This window comes from Poromitra crassiceps, assembly GCF_964638095.1.
Source record: "Poromitra crassiceps genome assembly, chromosome: 19".
Taxonomy (NCBI): Eukaryota; Metazoa; Chordata; class Actinopteri; order Beryciformes; family Melamphaidae; genus Poromitra; species Poromitra crassiceps.
In genome coordinates this window covers 18,271,236-18,295,858 of record NC_139646.1, presented here as the reverse complement: position 1 = coordinate 18,295,858, position 24,623 = coordinate 18,271,236, and the positions used below count along the sequence as shown (strand labels likewise).

Here is a 24,623-nt window from a genome sequence, read left to right as displayed (position 1 = left end):
TAGCCGCTACTGTAATCCCGTTACTTTTTCCCTGTAACGGAGTAACGTAAAGCATTGCTGTTCCAATTTCAGTCATCACGTTACAGTTACTGATCTAACACACTTTTTTAACCTTTAGCCGTTTTAACCCCTAAGCTCTTTATTGACGTAACAAACAAAAGCTGGAAGACCACTACTCTACTGCTGATGATGTCGGGTGCATGTGGCGAGGCCTAACACCGGAAATTATAGCCAACACCACCATCTCTCTACCTGAACAGCTAAATCAATTCTAGTTCTGCTTCGAGACCCCCAGCAGGGAAACAGAGAGGAGGTTCTTCTCGCACACTGAGAGCATGCAAGAACCCCAACTGACTGTCTCATCAGGTGATGTACACAAAGTTCTGTGGAGAAATATGACCCGCAAGGCCCCCAGATAACATCCCCGGGCCGGGCCCTCATGATATGTGCTATAGAACTGGCTGATGTTTTCACCTCCGTCTTCAGAAACCTGCTTGAAAACCACCGCCATCATCCCATAGTCCCCAAAAGGAGGCCACTTGTCTAAATGACTACAGGCCAGTAGCACTCACTCCAATCATAATGAGGTGTTTTGAGAGAGTGGTTCTGGCCCACATCCAGGATTCCATAGTAACAGCACCAGTGGCTCCTGCATTACATTACTGGCTTCCCCGGGGAAGCTAAGCAGGCCTGGCCTAGGATACTCCTTGGATGGGAGACTGGTGCTGGAAGTGGTGTTGGAGGACCAGTAGGATGTGCTCTTCCCCTCTGGTCTCATTAATAATCTTGCCATGCCCCAGGGCAGAGACAGGGACTCTGTCCTGTGAGTGAGCACCGTCCTTCGGATGAGCCGTTAAACCGAGGTCCTGACGCTCTGTGGTCATTAAAGATCCCATCGGCACTCTTCGCAAGAGTAGGGGTGTAACCCCGGTGCCCTGGGGGGTGTAACCCCGGTGCCCTGGGGGGTGTAACCCCGGTGCCCTGGGGGGTGTAACCCCGGTGCCCTGACTAAATTCTCAAACAAGCCTTTCCTCCGATCATGTCCACCTAATCATCCCTCGTTACTTAATTGGCACATTCAGTCCTCAACTCTCCACTGTGTTCGCTGATGTGTGGTGAGCATTGTGACGCAAACTGGCTGCCGTGCATCACCCAGGTGAGTGCTACACATCGGAGGTGAAGAAGCTATATTAATCCAATCAATTATAACACACCTGAGTCCCGGGAGCCACTGCAGTATGCCTACCGCCCCACCAGGTCCACTGAGGACACTATCTCTGCAGCTCTGCACATAGCCCTCTGCCACCTGGAAAACAAAGATGCTTAGCCTTTAATACAGCCCTCCCTCCCAAACTCACCAAACAAACTGCACAACCTTGGCCTGAACCTGTTAGCCTGAGCTGTTAGAGATTTCCTCACAGACTGCAATCTGTTCGAATTGGGATTCTAACCTCAAACAGTGTGTGACGATGAACACTGGCGCCCCACAGGGATGTGTCCTCAGCCCCATGCTCTACATAATATTCACCTACGACTGTGTCGCCTCACACAAGGACAACAGCACCCTGAAATGTGCTGACAACACACCACGGTCTGATCACTGGGAGTGACCACACGGCATACAGGAGAGGTGGCAGCTTGAATTCCTGGGCTTCCACATTGGTGATGACCTCACCGGGACATGTGACATCACCCAGCTGGTCGAGGAAGCACAACAGTGGCTGTACATTTTAAGGAGACTATTCGGCGGCATGTCACAGAGGATCACTGAAAGCATCTTGTCCAACCCCATCACTGCGTGATATAGGACTAGCACCGCCATGGACCGCAAATGCCTGCAGAGGGTGGTAAAGTCTGCCGAGAAGATTGTTAGGAGCGCCTCTACCATCTCTGCAGGACATCTACCACAGGAGAGTCCATATGAGCCTGCAGCATCATCTATAAAACCCCACCCGCCCCAAACTAAGGTTGTAATGTTAAGTGCTACACGCTCAGGTGCCAGAATAAAGGTTGTCAACATCGATAGTAGTATCAATACTAACCATTTGAAATGGATACAATACTCATTTGCAAAAGGTATTGATAGTATCGAACAAAATGAAACACATACATACTCATTTGCAACAGTATCGATATCAGCACAGCACTGCTTTCTCTTAATGAAAAGTCAAACATACTACTTATTTTCCCCTCCCTATAATTGGTAGGTATCTGTTGCTTGAATGAATGAATACTATGCATTATTATTGTTATTATTATTCTTTGACTCCTTCTCCTTAAGCAGCATTACCCTTGGCAAAGAAAGACACGCACGTGTTAGAAGGCAAGTGTGTAAGACTCTAGGCCAAAAAAAAAAGTCAAGGTTACAGCTGAAGCTGGCCATTCTGAATGCTACAATGTACGTCCCTGTATTATGTGTGAACTGAATGCATGTAACACAGATGGAGGCCATTGCTTGATGAAAAGGAGCGAGTTATACGATGTAGAATGAGTGGTGCGTGTCTGCAGCACTGCGCTCCACCAGGGTTTACTGTACCTTCAGGCATGTTATTGTCCTATCAAGGCAACACTAGGGAGTAGGCTGCACTGCTGTGCCCCTTCTGGACACTGTTCGTTCCTTCTCTCTCTCTCTCTCTCTCTCTCTCTCTCTCTCTCTCTCTCTCTGCCTGGTTACACTCTCTCACTTTCTCTGTCTGTCTGTCTGTCTGTCCGTCTCTCTTCGTGTCTCCTATAGGAATCTCTCTCTCCCTTCCTCCTTTGCTTTCTTTTCCTTATGCCTCCCTGGAGTGAAGTCCTATCTCAATTATCCCAGCCTTCTTTCTTTCCCTCGCTCCATTTTTTCCTCCCCAGCCATCTCTCACCCCGTTGTTACCTTCCCATCTCCCAGTATCCCCTTTTATCTCTGTTTATCCGTGCCTGCCCGTGGCCTAACCATTACTTCACTATTCTCCCTTGGTTTTTCGTACTCTTTTCAACCTCTGTCTTTACCCCTATCTCGCCCAAGCCCCCAGGAACATAGCTCTGGACTGTGAAGCAATTTTGGCCTAGTGGCCAAGCATGGTATTGCACGTCACGTGACTCCCATTTCTCACCAAAGGAACTACATCACCGGTGGGAGAAGACATGTTTACAATGTTCTTGTTTGTTTGTTTATTTATTTATTCTGATGCACTCATTGTAAGTTGCTCTGCATAAGTGAAAGTTAATTGCCGAATCCAACGTGCTTCATATCTGTTCCTGTATTTAACAATTATTCGGTCAACAGCTAAAAGAGATGATTCTATCTGAAGTGTTAAAATAGACAAACGTTAAATTACATTTTCTTTTTTACACACGTTAAAAAGTTGGAGTTTACTGCCATTCCAGAGTAACAGTCTTTCATGCACAGATGGTGGGTTTGGAATGTATCATTCTGTATCATGTAAATTTAGTATAGATTTTTTTTTCCTTTTCTTCTTGGTGACCAATATGTACGTTTTGTGTTGTTTGTTTGTGTTGGTGTTGTTTTTTATGTTTCTGTCATTGGATTGTGCAAGATCTTGTTCTTCTGCATACTATATTTGACACAATATCAAAACGTGACAAATTACCTTTTGAACACCTGTATGTTGTTGAAAAACTAATAAACAAATCTGAGAAAAAAAAAAAAATTCTTGATCATTTAGTGACATTAAGTTTACAGTAGTTCTTGCAAGTGATGGATCTCTTCATTGGATTGCTTGATCTGTGACTTGTACTTATCTGTGACTTGTACTTTATCTGTGACTTGTACTTGATCTGTGACTTGTACTTGATCTGTGACTTGTACTTTATCTGTGACTTGTACTTGATCTGTGACTTGTACTTTATCTGTGACTTGTACTTTATCTGTGACTTGTACTTTATCTGTGACTTGTACTTTATCTGTGACTTGTACTTTATCTGTGACTTGTACTTTATCTGTGACTTGTACTTTATCTGTGACTTGTACTGTATAACAGAAGTTTTTTCTTCAAGTGGTGACGTGGCTTTCAAAGAGAGCCAGGGGATCAATAAGGCACAAACAAGGTGAAGGAAAGGTCAATTGATAAACCAATCGAGTGGCCCGCTTGGCAGGAAGGAGATTGTGAGACTATCCACTTTATCAAGTAGAGAAACTTTGATTCGGATGGACTTTTATAGACTGTCTGAAGCAACCTTTTGAACACACTGAGATCAACGTTACCATAACAACCGCCGTCTGAAGAGCAGCTGTGTGTGTTCAGAGAGCTCCAGCCATTTTGGACAGTTTCTAGAAGTCCGGAGAAACCCACCAGCATTTTTGTTTCTTGTGAGACGATTAACAATTGATCAAAAGCAAGCGTATTGTGGCGCGTGATGTGAAAATGCTGAGGTTCTTATGGGAAAAGTTACCTAACATACATCAAAGCACAATGGAATGTTTTTCTTTTGCTCTGTATTGCAAGTCACGTGATGCCATGCAGCCCAGAAAGGAAAATTCCCATCCACTTGCATGGGGACCCCGGCAGCTGTTCAACCCAGGGGAATTTTTTCCGGGTGTCACTCAAAGTATAAAACGACTCTTTTAATGATCAAATAATTTTTTATGGGGCATTTTTTCTTCAGAAGCCACTAAGAGCCGTATACGGGTGTATTTTCTTCATCTACATCTACATCCATGGGTGGGAGGGGTGGGAGACGTCATGGAATACGTCATGCGCACTTTGCCTGGGGCCGCATGGTCAGGAAGTAAAACCAGGAAGAAAAACCCCCCATGATGGCTTCATGCGCCAGTGAGCAGCCTCCGTCCGAATGCATGGGTGGGCGTGGCTCATCCCCTATCCAGTTCTTTTAATACATCCACGGGTAATATCTGCAGCCATTTTTAAACGATGGCAGTATGTTGATGGATGACTCGACTCCACGAAACAGCTACTGTGTTTCAGACTTGAGTCCGACTGTAAGTGCAAATGAGTATTCGCATTTGCTTCCTCCTCCTTGGAGTACCGGCTGGGTGGGGTTTACCCCGTTAAGACAATTCAGCAGTCTCGATCACAGATAATAATGGACTTTTAGTACCTACAAACTATTCAAATGTCTGAAAAGACAAAAGAGAATTGACTTCTAGCAACTACAAACTATTCAAATGTCTGAAAAGACAAAAGGGAATGAAATAAAATCAGTGTAATATTACCGCCGCCGGAAAATATCTGGCCCGCACACGTCGGGAAGCTGACAGGGAGGACGTCCTTGATGATGTTATTAACTGTCTCACTTTGCGTGGGCTATGTTTGGCATTTGGCGAGCACAGCACAAGCAAGTAAGTTCTCCCACACCAACATCGCCCGTTTTCCCTTCCCATGGTGCATCTGTCTCTCAGGGCCCTTGAGGAAGTCAAGCGAATCAAACGCTATCTGGCCGGCCGCGGAGCCGGCGCTGGGGGGGGGCTGGGGCTTAGCGCAGGGAGAGAGAGGCAGCGATAAAACCCGTCTTTAACTTGCTTTCTTCCATCCTATCTCACAGAGAGAGATATATTTAATATTTTCTCTTTCTCGCCTACAACTTTTAAACTGTAACCTTTTGAATTCCACCCAGACACTGCAGACTCGCCAAAACATCACAATAAAACAGACATCTATCTCATGAGCCTATACTGTTAGTGTGTGAGCTCCCATTGAGCTCCCAACGCTTGGACCAAAAAAATAATGCAAAACAACAACTGAAGAGTCTCAAAATGTGTTTGTACCTGAAGCACTGAGTGTTCTCCTTGTTCCACTGCTTCTTCTTTAGTGTATATTTCTTCCCCCCTCCGTAGCCTATCATTAAACATTTGGGTGGTTTCAGCACCGGGAGCCCATGGTGACAGTATATCTGGCAGATTTTCAAAGGCTTTGGGTTTCTCTGAGGGGAACTATATTTATACCAATGTAGCTTTTTCTTTCATGCATGCTCGCTAATTAGAGAATGAGGCAACCTATCTACTGTACAGTATATGGGAAGCGGCTGGTACCGCATCTTTAAAAAAAGACAGAGAATGTCACTAAGAAAAAGACACTATTTTTAGACTTGATAGGTTAAATCACCACCTAAAAAAAATTATATAACTCTGAGTGCTACAAGAAGTTTTTCCCCTATAATGAAAAGTGCAGGAGCAAGCAATGATTTGACAAGCCACAATCTCTACAGTCTGAGAAAAAAAAAACTGTCATAACAAATCACGAAAAAACCCTTTCCTTATCTGAGAGGAAAATTAAAAGGAAATTGAGCATGCAGGATATCTCTGTCTGGGTGCACAGGGCAGGCAGACCAGCACAGACAGTAGCGTGTGTGTGCCTCAGTACATTCTGCCATTTATCTGCTCATTCTCCTGCTCTCCCGAGTGTTTTTCTCAGTTTGTGAGTCAATTCTAAGACCAGTCTCGTCTGAGTCAAGTTCAAACGGTTGTCTGTTGGGTCGCATTTTCTCAACCCACAGAGGACCTGTGTCATCTCTCTAACTTCTGGTAAACAACATTAAAATCACCATGTTTTTCACCTGACAACAGCATTATCGACATCTCCGCTAGAGGGAACGACGCAGGCTGATGGTTCATAACCTGCAAATGAGGGAAACCACACCGTGTAATGTGCAGTGAAAACTCATACTTTACAGAGGGAGCTATGCTGTAATGCTCGGGTTTTAGGTCAGAAAAGGAGCAATGGCGGAGAATTAGTGTGAAAACCAATTTTGCAACATGGGTTGAAGGGAAGAGTTTGTCTTAGGGGCGTCAGGGAAGTATAGTAGGAGCGAAGCAGCCAAAGCTGTTGCGGACATTGTGAAATGCACTCCCTCTCTCTCACTATCCACCACTATGGTGTTGGCACAACCGAGACTGGTAAAGCCTGATTCTCCCAAAAGCATGAATTATCTTTGACGTCTGAACTAAACACTTCCTCTAAGGCGAGCTGCAGCTAATCAGAGTCATCTTCCACTGCAGCGAGTATGTGCTTTTTCTCCCCCACTTCACCACAGAAGCATCATCTCTGATTACATGGACAGATTGCTCTGTATTCAGCAAACGAGCCACCATAATTAGTTGGAATCTGTCATTTTAGTCTTCACATTATTTAATCTTATTTTCTTTTTTTTTACAATTTCTCTCTCTCTCACACACACACACACACACACACACACACACAGATGCACGCACACACACAGCTGTGGTAATTTTCTCCACTCCCATGTCAGCGGGCGCAGAGGAGAAGACGTGGAGTGGGAGGGGGAGAGAGGCTTCATGGCGGGCGTGTTGGCATGTCATTGCGGAGCTTCTCAGAGGTGACAGGATAGGGAGGAAGCAGGACAGCTGATTAACACCAGGCTCCATCTTAAGCTCTTAATTACGTTTCCCCCTCCGACGCCGTCTCCCGTCTCTAGGTGGTGCCGACGGACGGGGGCGGGTGTGCGAGGGGACAGATGTGAGCGGAGGAAAACGATATGATACTCTCATCAAAGTGCTGTGTCACTGCTAGCGCATCCTGAGCCACACTGTCGACAGGTGGGCAACACGCTGTGGAGGAAGTTCAGCTCCTATACTAGGCCACATCCTCACCTCATTATGTAACCTGCTTTGAACTCTCGCTGAACCTAAGCTCAACCTACGCTGAACCCACAAGTTTCATTTAGTGAAACTGTTAACAGGCAAGTCCGTTCACACCAGCCACGCGCCGTGTGTCACGCTCAAGGCATGCTCAAGGCACGCTCAAGCGATCGTTCAGGATCCAGTCCTATTTTCCAAGCGTGACGCGTGAAGTGTGAAGCTGCCAGGCATGAAGTCAATTGGAGTTGTGGGCGGGTTCAAGGCGTGCCTAGCGAGCCACTGAGGAAAAGAGGAGGCTTCTTGTGTGACCGGTTAAGCGTCAGCTCAGCTTGAGCCTGCCTCAAGCTTCAGTTCTGCGTATGTTAAGCGCCAGGTGTGAACAAAGGCTAAAGCCTGGGAATGAAGGCCCTCTTGCCTCACGTCCTGTGTCGGGGCCAAAACGTTGCACTTGAACACACCGCGAAGACTACGGATGACGGTCAACTAGCATGTACGTTCTGCGCCTGCCCTGCGTGAGAGCCTAGGACTAGAAATATACAAACCAGATACATGAAACAAAGGAGCGTTTGCCTCCCATTTTCAGAGAGTGATTTCTGTTCCGACGGCCATTCAACATGTAGAATTGACCGAAAAAGCCGCCAACAAGGCCGACTAGAGCTAAAGGCTATAGTGACACCGCAAAGGCTAGTGCGACAGATGCTCGCTGACACCCACGACAGTGCCCACGGCTGCTGTGTCTGGCCCCTACAAGGAGCATCTTTGGTTTTTACTGAACTGTGAACTTGGAATGTGCAAATGCCTAAATCACATAGAAAACACTGACAAAATAATGCCTTGTCTTCTAGAAGAAGATGCTCACCTCTTATTCAGCATCTCCTTAAACCTATAATTATCATTGGTTGTCGTTCATATGACCTTATCCATTTTGACCAATCACTTTTTTCTATCTGTATTAACATAATCATGAATATTCAACATGATACAATCCTGTAGAACCCTCCAGATTGTGTCTTCCTTATTGGCTCCCGAACCTGTAGATTGAGTAAAACTGTCAAACTGCCACTCTCTGATCCAGAGTTTTCTTTACACAATAGCTCGTTAGACACCACACACACACACACACACACACACACACACACACACACACACACACACACACACACACACACACACACACACACACACACACACACACACACACACACACACACACACACACACACACACACACACACGCTCATAGCATCCGACACGAGCCAAGCACAATTAAAATTACAATATGTTGTCCTTTTAGGGACTGGGAGCTATGGCTGCTCCTCAGCAGGTAAGACCGCGGGGGGACGCTCTGTGTCATCCATCAAGCAGTTGATCTATCGGCTTGTCTCGACGCACCAATAGCTGGCTGATGGCTGTGGGGCTGCTTACATTAACATCTGCTGAGCCGACGCTGGCTTAGCAGACGCTGGAGTACCCTGCTGATGCCACCCAGGAACACCATCCATTACCTTTATTGTTTATGCCTTCCTCATGACTGATCAGCCATTTTGGGGGATCGTTTAAGGCCAGGCTTCTCTCTCTCTCTCTCTCTTCACACTGACTTAAATGTACATGTCTCTAGATAAACAACAATAAAGAGAATTTGGCCGGCATAAAAGCAAATGTGTTTGATGCCTGTTTTTCTCCGACAGTCACTTTTGTATTGCCATTATTTCTTCTAATTGACTCCCTCTCGCGCCCCCAACAAAAACAAACATGTAAATTATTCAGAAAGCAAAACATGAACACCTACTCTACCTTCACATTCACGATGGAGACGATCCCATTTGAAGAGGGCTGACAGAGATTAGGTAAAGCTCTGCTGTAATTGAATTTTTAAGCATTTGGGTAGACAAATTGGGAAAAGTAAAAGGTTTTTCAGTAATTGATAGAAAAAAATGCCACTTGATATGGTGCAATAACTGAACTAAGAGAAAAAGGGAATTGGCAGCTTATACAGATCCCTTTTTCAAATCATAAAATGCCTGTTTAATGGTGCTGTTTTGCAGGCAGGGATTACATCTAGTCCCGGATTTAAATATTTCTTGGTACCACTGAAGTGGAACGGAACATTTTTTTTTACTCCAAAGAAAAAGCTCAGTCAGTTTCTGTGAAATTGGCCCATCAAGTTACACAGTTCTTGCCTGGGTTCAGACCTTCGAATCCGCCCACTCCACAGAGTTGGCTGCTTCTGAAAGAACTCTCTTCTCATAGAAAGCACAAACTGTCACTGTGGACAGCATCGCTGTCTCTCTGGAACGTCATCCAGAGAGACAGCGATGCTCTCTGGTCCAGGCGACGCGCTCAGAACTGGAGCCACAGAAAGGCTGCATGTCTCAGCTCGTCATGCAGTGCCATCCTGGGTCATCGGCGGCCAGCGTTACTCGGTGCCAACAACAATAGCCCAGTAAACAAAACAGTTGGTGCCATGTGTTGGCGTGATTCAATCTGGACATTCACTCGTGTCTAGCATCTGTCCTTGCAGCCAAGCCATTTGAAGTGAGGAATTTCAGGAAGAATCCGGGAACGGGGCGGGACTCTCAGTACCGCAGGTCCAAACAAAGCCATACATACAGAGGCATCGAGGTGGTGCTGAGGCTGCATTGAATTTGGTAAGGGGTGTATCATCCCTAAAGATGAGACCCTGGCATCATCAAGCAAAGTGATGGGAGTAAGGGTAAGAGGTGTGGGGGTGAATTATGGGTCACTGTGTAGTGTGGTTACTTCACAAGGTTCTGTTTTATGGTCGGGTCTGACCTGTGTATGCAAATCACAAGGAAATAACCAATTACACAACCAACATTCACTGGATCTGAAATGCCTGGATCACCAAAGCTTCATTCTTTCACAGCAAAGAAGGGATTCTGTAAAATGTGTCTTAATCCATCAGTGAGTGAACTGACAATAGGTGTTACGTTGATCTGTTCAGCAATTACCATTATGTGACCTGCTCTATCAAAATCAGTCACACTGACCCCGAAACATATTTTGAGTCGTATACACTGCTGGAAAGAGGAGAATGTATGGTGTTATCAAAATCATCTTTGTATTCCAAAGCAAAGGCGTCTGGAACCTTTATTTTTTATTTTTAGAGAGGCATAAATGAAATGAAAATATATATATATATTTTTTGTTTTTGTTTTTGCTCCAAGTGATATGCTTTATGGCCACTCATGATTCAGTAGGTGGCTGGTTGTCTTGGTTCCAGGCTTAAAACTCTTTATATAAGGATTTTTCCAAATGTCTATGGAGAAAATTAATGGGAAATTGTCTGATGGAACGGGAGCTGAGAAAAGTGGCGGGCACTGTTGAGCTCTATGTAAATACTCACTTTATAGTGGAAGTAGCATAATAATTAACTTTAAAACTAACTTTCCCGAACACAGTTCAACACCATCCACCATCAAAGAGCATGAGCCCTAACTGGATTCTGGTCCAAGATATTCAAAGTCCTACAAAAGATCCTTTAGAAAAAAAGAAAAGAAAAAAGAAAATGGGCCAGCACTCTCAATGTCCTTTCAGGTTTTTTTTTATGTACATCTGGGACAGACCACAACGTACACGTTTCAGCCTTTTTCTACATTTTCTTTTGGCCTTGCACCTAAGTCGTTTCGTGTGGAGTGAGTGTGCTCGCATGTGGTGAGTTTGGACTACAAAAGAGCCTTCCAGGAAGCTGGACTCGCCATCTTCGACTGCTCGGAATCCACTCTGTGCCTCCCTACAGCTGTGCAACACTCTTTGATGCTGGGGATGACTGTCGCCAAAAGACTCATTTTGAGGGAATGGAAATCACTCTCTCCCCCCTTCCTTCCAGAGATGGATGGCTGACATGACTTCAGTCAGATGGAAAGACTCGGCTTCTTGGACCAATTCGGCTATCTGGGACCCATTTTCTCGCCTACGTAGATGACCCAGCTAATCTCTCACGGCCCTCGTTTGAGATCAATTGCATTGCACTTTTAAGCACCCTGCACAACTGGTACCTTTAATACTGATATTATTTTATTCTCTGTATACTAGAAATATTGTGCATTTTTCGCGCTCCTGTCTAGCGTCCCATGCCGCCCCGCACTGCACGTCTTCACCCGCTCAACTGGCAGCACTCATTTCTCGGTTTGCCCGCGAGGTCTCGCCTGCTTGGGCAGTTGAGCAACTGATGTGCGCCGCGCATAACCGCCATGCCTCCTTATTATATTAGTGAGATATTTACAAGCTGCGACAGTGCACCTTGTGTGTGTGTGTTTGTGTGTGTGTGTGTGTGTGTCTGTGTGTGTGTGTGTGTGTGTGTGTGTGTGTGTGTGTGTGTGTGTGTGTGTCTGTGTGTGTGCGCACGAGCGTGCGTGCGTGTGTGAAAAGAGCTTGTCCTCATCATTTGCTTATCTGAATTATTCTTGAAGTAAAGACATCAATAACAACATGGTGTGCACCTGCCTGCCAACCTCCTGTTTATGAACGAGGGCAAGTCCAGCAAAGCGGTGGTGATCACAGGTACAACATGTCTTTACAAATTCTGATCAGGGGATTTTGGAAGACTATCAGCTTAAGCGTCCGATCCCAATGTTGTTCCAGGAAGCTTTTCCTTTGCTAGCGGTTGGCTCAAAGCAAGTCTTGGCAACTAATGCTGGATAGCGATATGAGGCAGCATGAGCATCACACACACACACACACACACACACACACACACACACACACACACACACACACACACACACACACACCGCACAAGTGTGTGTGTGTGTGTGTGTGTGTGTGTGTGTGTGTGTGTGTGTTGTGGGAGCAAGGCTGCTGCACGGCATGCACGTTGTTCATAAGATCTCTTTTACAACATATTATGTAATATTCTCTCTTTACACCGCATAGTAAATTAATAACACCAGTTGATTTGGGAGATCAATAAAATACATAGATAATAATATAGCTACCCACTTGACATCGTGAACCACAGTATCACTATTTGACTCTAAATGGCCGTTAAACCATTAATCGTAATGATAATTTAATTTCTAATTGAGCACACAAAGAACTACTACTATCATAGTACATGGCAGAGTAGTATTTTGTCATGCATGGCATTGAATGATGAGAAATAAAGAAGACATTTGAAGCAGCTTCTACTTATCGAGCCAAGCTTCAATGCCATTGTGAGAGCTGTTCTGTAAACCAATTAGCGGGGGGGGAAAGGTCACAAAGAAAGTAGCCTTGGAGGGAATGAGATAAAAGCCAGATCCGATTGGTTCATGCTCTAATTTTGACCATCACAGTTTTCACTTAGCGGCTCAACTGAGGATCGGAATAGAAACGGGAAGATGAGAGTCGTTGCCGTCTTTCTTCTTTATGTCTTTCTAATTCTAGCGATAAAAAATGATATTGCAAGGGGCCAGATGTTTCTGTGTTGATGTGCAGCTGCAGAGTGTGCCCAAAAGATGAAAATCGGATCACAATCTATGAAGACGTTTTGTAAGAATAGCAATGCACAGAGTTCCTTATCAATGAGAATTGAAAAGGGTGAAGATCAGTGAAACGATTAATCAGCTGCATATGCATGAGCACAATTCCAAGTCCAAATGTTTATGAGTACAGATAATTCTGGTTATTTTCCACCTGGTCTTATTTCTCTCGTTTTTGCCATCGTGGCGATTGCGTTCTAAATTTCACTTGACAGAAAACAGCGTTACATACCATCACAGGAAGCGCTGCTTTCCAATACAGACTCAGAGCAGAGCCAGACAGAAAGTGGCGAGGCCGACGAGCAAAAATCTGTCAAACCCAAATGTGATTATAACGTGTATATAACACAATACACAGTTACAGTGGAATGGGACCTGCCTACAATTATCCACAGCATGTATATTGCATGTTATATTATTTTAATCAGCATGAGCTAGTTTGGAAGTAGACCACTCAAGTACTGTGATGCTGCATTCATGTCATGATGTCCTGTCTGGGAAAACTGTTATGTAAATGAGCTATAGTAGTAAGTGAAGTCTTAGACTAATTTCAATAATGAAGAGTACCTCTGCAGCCAACGCCCAGTCCAGGTTATATCACCCCATTCATTGCTATGCACGCCCCTTTCATTTATGCCTCTCTAACCGCCCATTCACAGTCTCCCACGCTTCCCCTCTCTGGCAATAGCCAATCAGCTCAAGGAATTCCTTTCCCTCACTTTTCTGCTGAGCCAATCACCTAACTGGTGTAGTATATCAGAGTCCATGTTTTCTATGTTGTTACTCACCTATGTGCTGTCACCCTCAGTTGCTGATCACCATCGCTGAAGCAGTTGTTTCGCCCCACCTCCTCCCCTGACCACCACCAACGTCATGACTTCTGAATAATTCCCTATGGGGGGGATTCTCTATCCTATACATCACTGACTCCCTCCTCACATCTCAGGAGGAGCGTCATCATATCATGGAGTCATACGCCAAATCTATTGTATCGTTAAAGTTTATTTGAACCTTCTTACTAGTCTCTCATTATTGAATTACAAGTAGGACATGTAGGAATTGTGTGTGGCATCATCCATTGCAATACAAGTGTGTCAATACAACAGCAGAGAATCCACCAATGACTACTTCAACTGAAACGTCATGATAATTATTCAATCACACCTATTTAATTCAGTGTGTTGAAAGGACTAATCTTAATCTAAGTTTAATCATCCTGTAAGCTTGATTATAGTTCTGACTGTAGAGTTACATGAACCTTCTAAAAAAAAAAAATTACAGACAGACATGCCTCATGAGCCGCTGCCAGCATTTTGTCTTTCAAGAGGTAAACTGATTATTTATGTCCATTATAGACATATATTATATATGTCTGATATACAGTATATTATAATGAATGGAAAATCCCTTTTCATCCTAATGTGCTGTGCACTCAATGCCTGGAATGTGAATCAGCCAGTATGAATGACGCGTTATCCAACATGAGACTGGGAAGTCTGAGAGGATGTGTGACGGGGGTCACTATAGGGTGAACAGGTGACTTCCACCCAACGTTCAAGAGTCCTTTTGTCACACTCAATCATTTGGAGTTGATCAGAAGATGATGCGTGCAGCGACTAGCATGATGGTTTAAGGAGGCGTTCACACAGGACGTGTGTGAAAGCTTTGGAAATCATATCGAGAGCGCTTCCATTGAGCACAAAACACAGCGCACACAGCGTTTTTTGTGTGTGCTTTGTTTTGTTTCCCCCTGCAGTCGCGTGCATTACAGTTTAGGACACAACGATCACACGGATGGTAGCCAGCTCGTTTCGACTGTTTGATGTTGTTGACTGTGAACATGAAAGCCAGAAACTATTGCCAATTCTGGCAGCAGCAGAGGTTGAAGATCCCTCTGGGAGGAGAATAGGTAGGAGATGTGAAAAGACGAGCAGAACGCTTTTCCTACAAATGTTCAACTTTTTTCAGCTTAAAACGCCCAGAGCGCTCTGCCAAACACAACGCTTAAATGCCAGGTGCGTTGCTTGAAAGAGGAGCGTGCTTAGCGCGTCCTTACACAGCGCATCCTTATATAGAAAATGAACTGCAGAAAGACGCTGGCAGCTCAAATGAGCGCGTTGTGTGTGAACGCTGCCTAAGGCTTTTATCTGAGGTAAGACATTGCAAAGAAGATGGAGTTGTAATTATTCACAGCTCATAGGGGGGAAAAAGCGTAGCGGAGTTGTACATCTCAACTAAACAGGTTAAATATGAAAAATACCGCAATGTAATTAAGTTGTTTGTTTTGACCCCAATGACAACCTCCTGACCATTGGCGACCTCCGTATCAAATTCCAATATACCTATGTTTATAATGGGCACCTCTGCCATGTATAATGGGGATGGCCATTAAAACTCCAGAGCCTTTGGACTAATAACCTTGGGTGTAGAATAGATCATAAGTTGTAGGAAATGGTCTCAGATGGCAGGAAGTGCATTGTGAATTAATGATCCAGAGAGTTCTGGGCGGTGACCCCAGATTCTGTTCCACCCCATATTTAAATAGCGGTCATGCCCTTGAGCTGTGTTGAGAGTAATTAACAGCATTGTTAAGTGACTGATGAGTCTTCCTTTATGAAACATAAAGGAAATTGTGCAAGTACATCTAATTGATATTTAAATCACAACACCATTATTATCCACTTGCAAAATAAGAATATGTAATACCAACTCGTATTATCCTCTGAACACAATAGTCAATGTCTGCCCTATTGAAAGGACATTTCAATGCCTTACATTGTCAGTTTATAGTTAAATCCCCCCTTCCCTGCTGTATCTTCTTCATGTAACAGTCAGTAAACTGCACACTCCTTCATGTAAGTAACAGTCAGTAAAGTACACTCCTTCTTCATGTAAGTAACAGTCAGTAAAGTACACACTCCTTCTTCATATAAGTAACAGTCAGTAAAGTGCACACTCCTTCTTCATGTAAGTAACAGTCAGTAAACTCCACACTCCTTCATGCAAGTAACAGTCAGTAAAGTACACTCCTTCTTCATGTAAGTAACAGTCAGTAAAGTACACACTCCTTCTTCATATAAGTAACAGTCAGTAAAGTGCACACTCCTTCTTCATGTAAGTAACAGTCAGTAAAGTACACACCTTCTTCATGTAAGTAACAGTCAGTAAACTCCACACTCCTTCATGTAAGTAACAGTCAGTAAAGTACACACTCCTTCTTCATGTAAGTAACAGTCAGTAAAGTGCACACTCCTTCTTCATGTAAGAAACAGTCAGTAAAGTACACACTCCTTCTTCATGTAAGTAACAGTCAGTAAAGTGCACACTCCTTCTTCATGTAAGTAACAGTCAGTAAAGTGCACACTCCTTCTTCATGTAAGTAACAGTCAGTAAACTCCACACTCCTTCATGTAAGTAACAGTCAGTAAAGTGCACACTCCTTCTTCATGTAAGTAACAGTCAGTAAAGTGCACACTCCTTCTTCATGTAAGTAACAGTCAGTAAACTCCACACTCCTTCTTCATGTAAGTAACAGTCAGTAAAGTGCACACTCCTTCTTCCTGTAAGTAACAGTCAGTAAACGGCACACTCCTCGACTCCAAGGAGTTATCTTTGCCCGCTGCATGGATGGAAAGCCTATCAACACTTGACCTGCCATTGTTGTGGCACCATAATCTACTTTGTTGCTTTAAGTGCAGAGTGAAAATAAAGGATTTTCTATTGTCGCAGAGAGCTGGGACCATTAGGTCTCATTAAGCAACTCGATCAGGCCTGCGCGTGTGCTTTTCTTGATGTTCAGCATGCTAGGCAGATAGCGAAGGCTTAGAGTGATCATTACAATGAGAAGCACATTTATTCTATCTGTCAGCCTCTGAGAGACGGTGGAGGCTCTCCATGAATCTCTAATTCATTCCTTAAGCCACTGAGATGAGATCAAGCAAAGCATGTTTATGCTGCTGCTGTTGTTGTTGTTGTCGCAGCGCGCAGCGGCAGGAAGTGACACGGGGAGACGTGCACGGGCAGGAAGTGACAGAGATCAAGGAGGCGTGATTTCTAACCCCACATAGGATAAGCAATAACCACGCCCTGTGGCGCCGGGATTGGCCAGGAGCATTGAAGCTTGGGACTAAAGCACCTGGGGTTTTTCATCTTTTAAAATAAAGATGTTTAAAAAACTATTGCTTGTTACATTTTCAGTGCTGTACCTTTTCTCTGGGTAAGAATTGAGCTTGAAATTAACGATATGATACATTATATTATATGAGCTATGAACGTGAACTGCAACACCGTTTATATTATTGCATGTTTTTGTAGATTCTGTACATTGTGTAGATTACAATTATTATACTTATTATTATTATTATTACTATGCTAAGGAAGGTAGGTGACCATAATTCATTTCAATGTCCGCTCTCAATGTCCGCTCTCGAAATCGCTGTCCGTTCTCAAGAGTTATTCAGTTGGTTCATGAAATCGCTGGGCTGCGTGCCCTCCAGTGTTGCTCCTGGCCAATCCCGGCGCCACAGGGCGTGGTTATTGCTTATCCTATGTGGGGTTAGAAATCACGCATCAAGGAGACAGAGGTGGGAAGAGACAAGAGACTATCCATTTAATATTTTTTCTTCTTTCCCCCCCCCCCCCCTCCCCAATTTTTTTGGATCGGCATCATATAAAAAAAAATCCTGTGAATACAAAATAAAACGTAATAAGCAGAGCCATTTCTATTCATGACAGCGAAAATACCCCCGATAAGCTTTTTATTGCTTTTCTCATAAGCAAAGAGCCCACGCTGTTTGCACGCTCCTCCTTTCCACCGGCACTGTGCTAAATGGAAGACGTTGGAAAAGGAACCTACCTAACTGGAAGGTGCAGTATTTGACTTACTTTTAGACCTCTCTTCTCTCTGCTGCTTTCTTTGTACCTGTGCTATAAATAACCCTGGAAAAGCCAGGTAATAAAAGTGTCAGGAATTGCAATGAAGAACGATGCCTTTGGTGTTAAGTTTCTCCGTTGCGCCGATGTATCATTGAGGTTGAGCTCTCATTATCAACTGGGCGGATTAGTCTATAGGGCCGTGACTCTCTCAGTGGAGGGAACTGTCTGCAGGTCCTGGATCAGGTGTAATTCACCTGCATAGAGGGCTATAGGCATAGGGCCTAACTCTCTCAGTGGAGGAAACTGTCTGTCTGCAGGTCCTGGATCAGGTGTAATTCACCTGCATAGAGGCCTATAGGCATAGGGCCTCACTCTCTCAGTGGAGGGAACTGTCTGCAGGTCCTGGATCAGGTGTAATTCACCTGCATAGAGGCCTATAGTCATAGGGCCTAACTCTCTCAGTGGAGGAAACTGTCTGTCTGCAGGTCCTGGACCAGGTGTAATTCACCTGCATAGAGGCCTATAGTCATAGGGTCTAACTCTCTCAGTGGAGGAAACTGTCTGTCTGCAGGTCCTGGATCAGGTGTAATTCACCTGCATAGAGGCCTATAGGCATAGGGCCTAACTCTCTCAGTGGAGGAAACTGTCTGTCTGCAGGTCCTGGATCAGGTGTAATTCACCTGCATAGAGGCCTATAGGCATAGGGCCTAACTCTCTCAGTGGAGGAAACTGTCTGTCTGCAGGTCCTGGATCAGGTGTAATTCACCTGCATAGAGGCCTATAGGCATAGGACCTAACTCTCTCAGTGGAGGAAACTGTCTGTCTGCAGGCCCTGGATCAGGTGTAATTCACCGGCATAGAGGCCTATAGTCATAGGGCCTAACTCTCTCAGTGGAGGAAACTGTCTGTCTGCAGGTCCTGGATCAGGTGTAATTCACCTGCATAGAGGCCTATAGGCATAGGGCCGTGACTCTCTCAGTGGAGGAAACTGTCTGTCTGCAGGTCCTGGATCAGGTGTAATAACACCTGCATATAGCTGAATACCCACTTCTGTCCCCTCTGTCCAGCTCTCTTTAATCTCCTTTCTCTCTCTCTGTCGCCTCCCTCACTCCTTGCCGCCTTCTTCCCCCTCTCCTGCCCATTCTCCTGCCCCCTGTCTCTATCGCCTGCCTTCATTTCGTTCATTCTGTCTGGAAGTTCAAGGCTTTCATTGACTTTGCTGACTCTCAGCGGACTCTTCAGGAACAGTGGAGTTGAGTCGACCAATCCCACAGCTGACATCTCCTCTCAATTAATTCTGGCACCTTAGGTGCAGACTGTGATGGCTTTGGTGCTCAATTAAAAGTAGGATTTCTTCCTGGGTGGCAGGGAGGGGATGTGAATTTAGAAACAGAGGTTTGTTTGGAATGAGGTGAATCTGGTGTCAATTCATCATTTAACAATGACAACAAAGAATCTTCGTTGTCATTGTTAAATGATAAAAAATGATCTTCATCGAAGATAATAATGATTTTTGATTGCAATTTGCAAATGTTACATTTAAAAAGTTTGAAAGAAGCTTGTTTTGATGTGGCACTTGAAGGTAGGTACAGCAGCACTAATAACAATATTATAGCTTTCATACAACATTGGTTTTCTCCAACATAGTACATAAGAGAGAGAGAGAGAGAGAGAGAGAGAGAGAGAGAGAGATTGCCATATTACTTTATCAACCAATACAGTACAGTTAAGGCGCCTGCACATGATAAGCGTTGTGCACTTTTCTCAACACAAGGTAGAGCGGAGCACAAATCTGCAGGAAGAGAGGCGAGCAGCAACAGCGCGAGCAGCAACAGCGCGAGGCTATCTTCTTTTCCTCCTCTGATTGGTTGCGCTCATGAAAGGTCAGCGACAAGTAGGTCAGCGTTGAGATATTTGGAACTCTAGGCGCAGCGCAAAAGTGTCCAAATCGAGCTGTGCGCGTCGCCAAGGGTAGCGCTACCGCCTAGTTGAGCAGCAACGCTCTCCCCAAAGGAAAACAACGGGACAGCCGGGCGCAGAGTTGTGTTACCACGGATCATGTGTAGGGGGCTTTACGCTTGTGGTTGGACCAAATATGGATGCTTTGGTCAATCAGATTGCTTGGCTGAAACATTGAATATTTTGGTTGGAACCTAAATATCATTGATGCAACAACAGAAATGTGAAGAATGTGACGTAACAGATTGTTAGTTTTGAAAAAAGTACGCAGAGTTGTTGTCCTTTGCAGAAGTGTTTTTACTTCTCAAAAACACAGAGCCACACAAGTTAACACACACACGCCGCCCCCCTCCTCCCCCTTTCCCCACACACACACACACAACAAACTTTGACAGGTGCCAGGTGACAAACGACACTTCCAGGAGCAAACATTTTAAAACATTTCTTTTCTTGTCATGTATTTCTCCATTTTACATTCGAGTTGTGAAAATGTGAGTGCTAAAACGAAAATGGAATGTCAGCCCAAAGGGGGGGTTTGTTGAATTATGGTAAACATGGGAGATCTATACGCATTCAGGAGAAAACAAACAAAACATTTAATAGGAAAAACATCAGTGCCATGAATCCCCCCATGTCTTTATATGACAGCGAAGATAGGAAAACTCTACCTTGTTGTTTTCCTATGGATCCCAGGAAACTGAAATTCATGTTCATTGAGGAAAATCAATTAAACAGAGCCGCTGAACCATGAGAGAAGAGAAGTGCACATTGTACAAACTTACATCATGTTTGGAAATGTCTTCTGTCTCGCCAGGAACCCAAACACCCCCCCCCCCCCCAAATCAATGCTTCATTTAGGCTTTCATTACTGATACTGGCGGCGGCCTGTGCTCACACTAGACTCTATGATGCTGCAGTGGATCATACATTTGTAATCAAATCTAACCTGCTTTTATAGATTGTTAGATTCTGGAGTAAGAAAGGGCGAGATCGTGCCTTCTCATTTCTCCATTCACTTCATGATTTATATAAATGAATCAAATATGGTTGTAATTCAACCATTGCCTCGTATAATCCAATGGGGATGCTGTATCTGTGTGGCACAGAAGCAACGTCTTTCGCTGATATTGCCTCTTCAGCCCAATGGCCACTGTAAATTGAACATGTTACAATGCCTCCTGATGATATTTCCCACAATCAAAGTGAAAACTGAAAGATTGCGTCTACAAAATCCGATATGGGCTTTACGGTGGAAGTGCCAGACGCGCCTTTATTTCAAACCTGTGAGGCAGAATAGCCACGCAGGTTTCAGGCCTATAAAATGTTTATCTACATCTGCCATGTATTCAAACAGATCCCATCTCCGTGTTCGCTGTTGCACTTCAGGTTATTATTTCAGAAAATGCAACTTACTGTATAGCAGCAGCTCATCATAAGAAACATGCTCTGGCAATTCTCTAAAAACCTCATAGCGATAAAAAAAAAAAAATGGCCTCCACTCCTGTCATTACAAGGTGGGCAAATATCCCACAATCCATCAGGAAATTGATGAATTAAAATGGCAGGTTGCCCATTATAGGAGCCCTTTGAAAAAGGCCAGGTTTCCATATCCACATCCATAAAGGGAGACGTATTAGTACTTTCTTACAAGTTATGGATGATCTCACATCGTCATGGGACATTGTTTAGGCTTTCGGCATGCTTTGGCGAAAAAAATACTTGTTACATTTTGCATGCTATAAATAATATACGGCAATCCATTAAAATAGAGTGCACCTGTATAATAGCATAACCCATATGAGTTTGGATATACTATGTATGCATGCGATGACAAATCAAAATGTATCTACTTTAGCTCTCCAGCCAGCAGAATGATTGCCAGTCACACTACTGTAACTGGAAAAAGAAAGAAACGAGTCCAGTCCTCCACTGCTGCTTGCATGCGTACGTGCGAGCACATTCACACATCCAATATGAAGAAATCAGCCAATACTAACACCACATTTAGAGCAAATACAAATAATTTAGCAGCAAAAGTGATAGAATATCATCATCTAAGCTAACAGAGTATGTGCAACAAATACTTTACTGAAATGGTGATGAATGATGACCAACCACACAATGGAAATTTGTTTCATTACATTACAAAAGAACACTATCATACTCCTGATGCACAACTGATATATCGGGTGTGATGAAGGATCATATCTCTCTACTGTATATCAGGCGTCGGCAACCTAGGACACGGGTGCTACCTCTGGCATGCAAAGGGTTAACGCAGTGGCATGGCATGTAGAAATGTTGAAATGCCCTGCCAAATGACCTATTTCACATTTCTAATTTAGGATATTTACGGTAGTGACCCACGCCAATATGTCTCTGATTAGTTAGCCTCCTTGCATTTCATACTTTCCATACATTCCAAAGCAGCAGAGAGAATTATGGAAATGTCGGTGCAAAAGACTTGTCAGGTCCTCCAGCTCAAGAAAATCTGAAAATGGCACTTCAGGTTGCCAACCCCTGCTCTATATAAAGACACTCTTCCAAGAGTAATCGATTTTATAATCATTTGGGGTTTTTTTTCGTTTTTTTTTTCTGTTTTGTTGCAATAACTGAGTGATGTCCAGGAATATCTCACACGCACTGCTGCACTGCCCTGTTGCAGGAGTGTCGAGGCTAGCTGTGTAAGAGCGAGGAGTCTGTCAGGGGTTGAGGCAGCCTGTGACCTTTCAGACAGCCAACACAAACGCTAGCCTCCAGTCAGCTCCTCGGCTCCTCGGCCTGGCATGTGAAGGCTCCTCACACCCACCAGCTCAGCTCAGCTCAGCTCAGCACACATCTCTCTTGGCAAGCACACACAGAGGAGCACACACAAAGCACACATACTCAAAAAGACACACTCATTTACTCACACGCGGCCACGTGCTGGCACATAAAATGTGCACGCACCCACAAACACACTCAGGAAATTCCCTTTCAGATGCTGCATGGACAGTTAGAGATTAAACAGTATGAGAATTTCACATCGTGATTATAGTGACCACAATGATCATGGTTATCAGTATTATCACCGTATTGTTCAAATGTGCTCAACATGTTCAAAACGTGCTGATACACTCACTGAAATAATTTCCCAAGGTTTTATATTGAAAATTGAGACCCAGTAGCAGGCTGTGTGCCTGTGGCTGTGAGACTGTTGGAAATTTTGGCTGATGATGGACAGTATTTTACCAAGCGTGGTAATCAAACACCATTTTAATGATAATAAAAAAATTAAACGGTAATACTATCCGTTAGATGTTTTATCACGGTTTATCATTAAATCGGTAATCATTTCATCCCTATGTACAGTCAGTCACAGTCTTGTTTTCTCAGATTCGAGGTCTCTTTGCTCTCTCCCTATTGCTCTCAATCTCTCTCTCTCTCTCTCTCTCTCTCTCTCTCTCTCTCAATCATGCGGGTGGATCAATCTCCCTGGATGGGATTGATGGCCTACAGGCCTTCTGCTGACTAAGGCGTCGCCAAATATGGTGAATTATTGGGAAATTATGCCGGGGTGCCACTCTATCACAAACGAAGATCCACTTTGTCAATCCTGATCTTTAGCCGCTGTCACCATTGTGTACCACCCAGCTTGGCTCTGTATACGCCACACTGTCACATTGTACCACCCAGCTTGGCTCTGTATACGCCACACTGTCACATTGTACCACCCAGCTTGGCTCTGTACGCCACACTGTCACATTGTACCACCCAGCTTGGCTCTGTATACGCCACACTGTCACATTGTACCACCCAGCTTGGCTCTGTATACGCCACACTGTCACATTGTACCACCCAGCTTGGCTCTGTATACGCCACACTGTCACATTGTACCACCCAGCTTGGCTCTGTACGCCACACTGTCACATTGTACCACCCGGCTTGGCTCTGTATACGCCACACTGTCACATTGTACCACCCAGCTTGGCTCTGTATACGCCACACTGTCACATTGTACCACCCAGCTTGGCTCTGTACGCCACACTGTCACATTGTACCACCCAGCTTGGCTCTGTATACACCACACTGTCACATTGTACCACCCATCTTGGCTCTGTATACGCCACACTGTCACATTGTACCACCCAGCTTGGCTCTGTATACGCCACACTGTCACATTGTACCACCCAGCTTGGCTCTGTATACGCCACACTGTCACATTGTACCACCCAGCTTGGCTCTGTACGCCACACTGTCACATTGTACCACCCAGCTTGGCTCTGTATACACCACACTGTCACATTGTACCACCCAGCTTGGCTCTGTACGCCACACTGTCATATTGTACCACCCAGCTTGGCTCTGTATACGCCACACTGTCACATTGTACCACCCAGCTTGGCTCTGTACGCCACACTGTCACATTGTACCCATGCGCGTAGCCACGGGTGCGCTAGGGTGTGCAAATACCACCCAGACAGGCCGCTGGCACACCCAAAAAAATGGGGTAAAAAAAGTGTTTTGTTTTGTCTGCAAAACACATGTCAACGCTGTCATGCACTGTGTCCAACTGTCTGCTGCCCTATGTGCCCCGGAGCATCATGGGAAACTAGTTAAGCTGTCGTCCACGTAAAGTAAACAATTGCACGCACGCACAGCAGCAGCAGCAGCGCCAAATCAAGAAGACATGAAACAAAGCTAGCTTTTAAGCTTTTTCGGCAAAGGCAAGAAACGACGAGGAAGAAGATGACTCGTCGTCACCCTCCCCC

At 44.5% G+C, this 24,623-nt stretch overlaps 1 protein-coding gene across 1 annotated transcript in view; it reads right to left on the bottom strand.

Moving 5' to 3' along the window:
- sorcs3a (sortilin related VPS10 domain containing receptor 3a) overlaps positions 1-24,623 on the bottom strand; it is a gene marked incomplete at both ends in the record, with an annotated part of 256,176 nt that overhangs the window by 134,475 nt on the left and 97,078 nt on the right. The window lies entirely within an intron of this gene.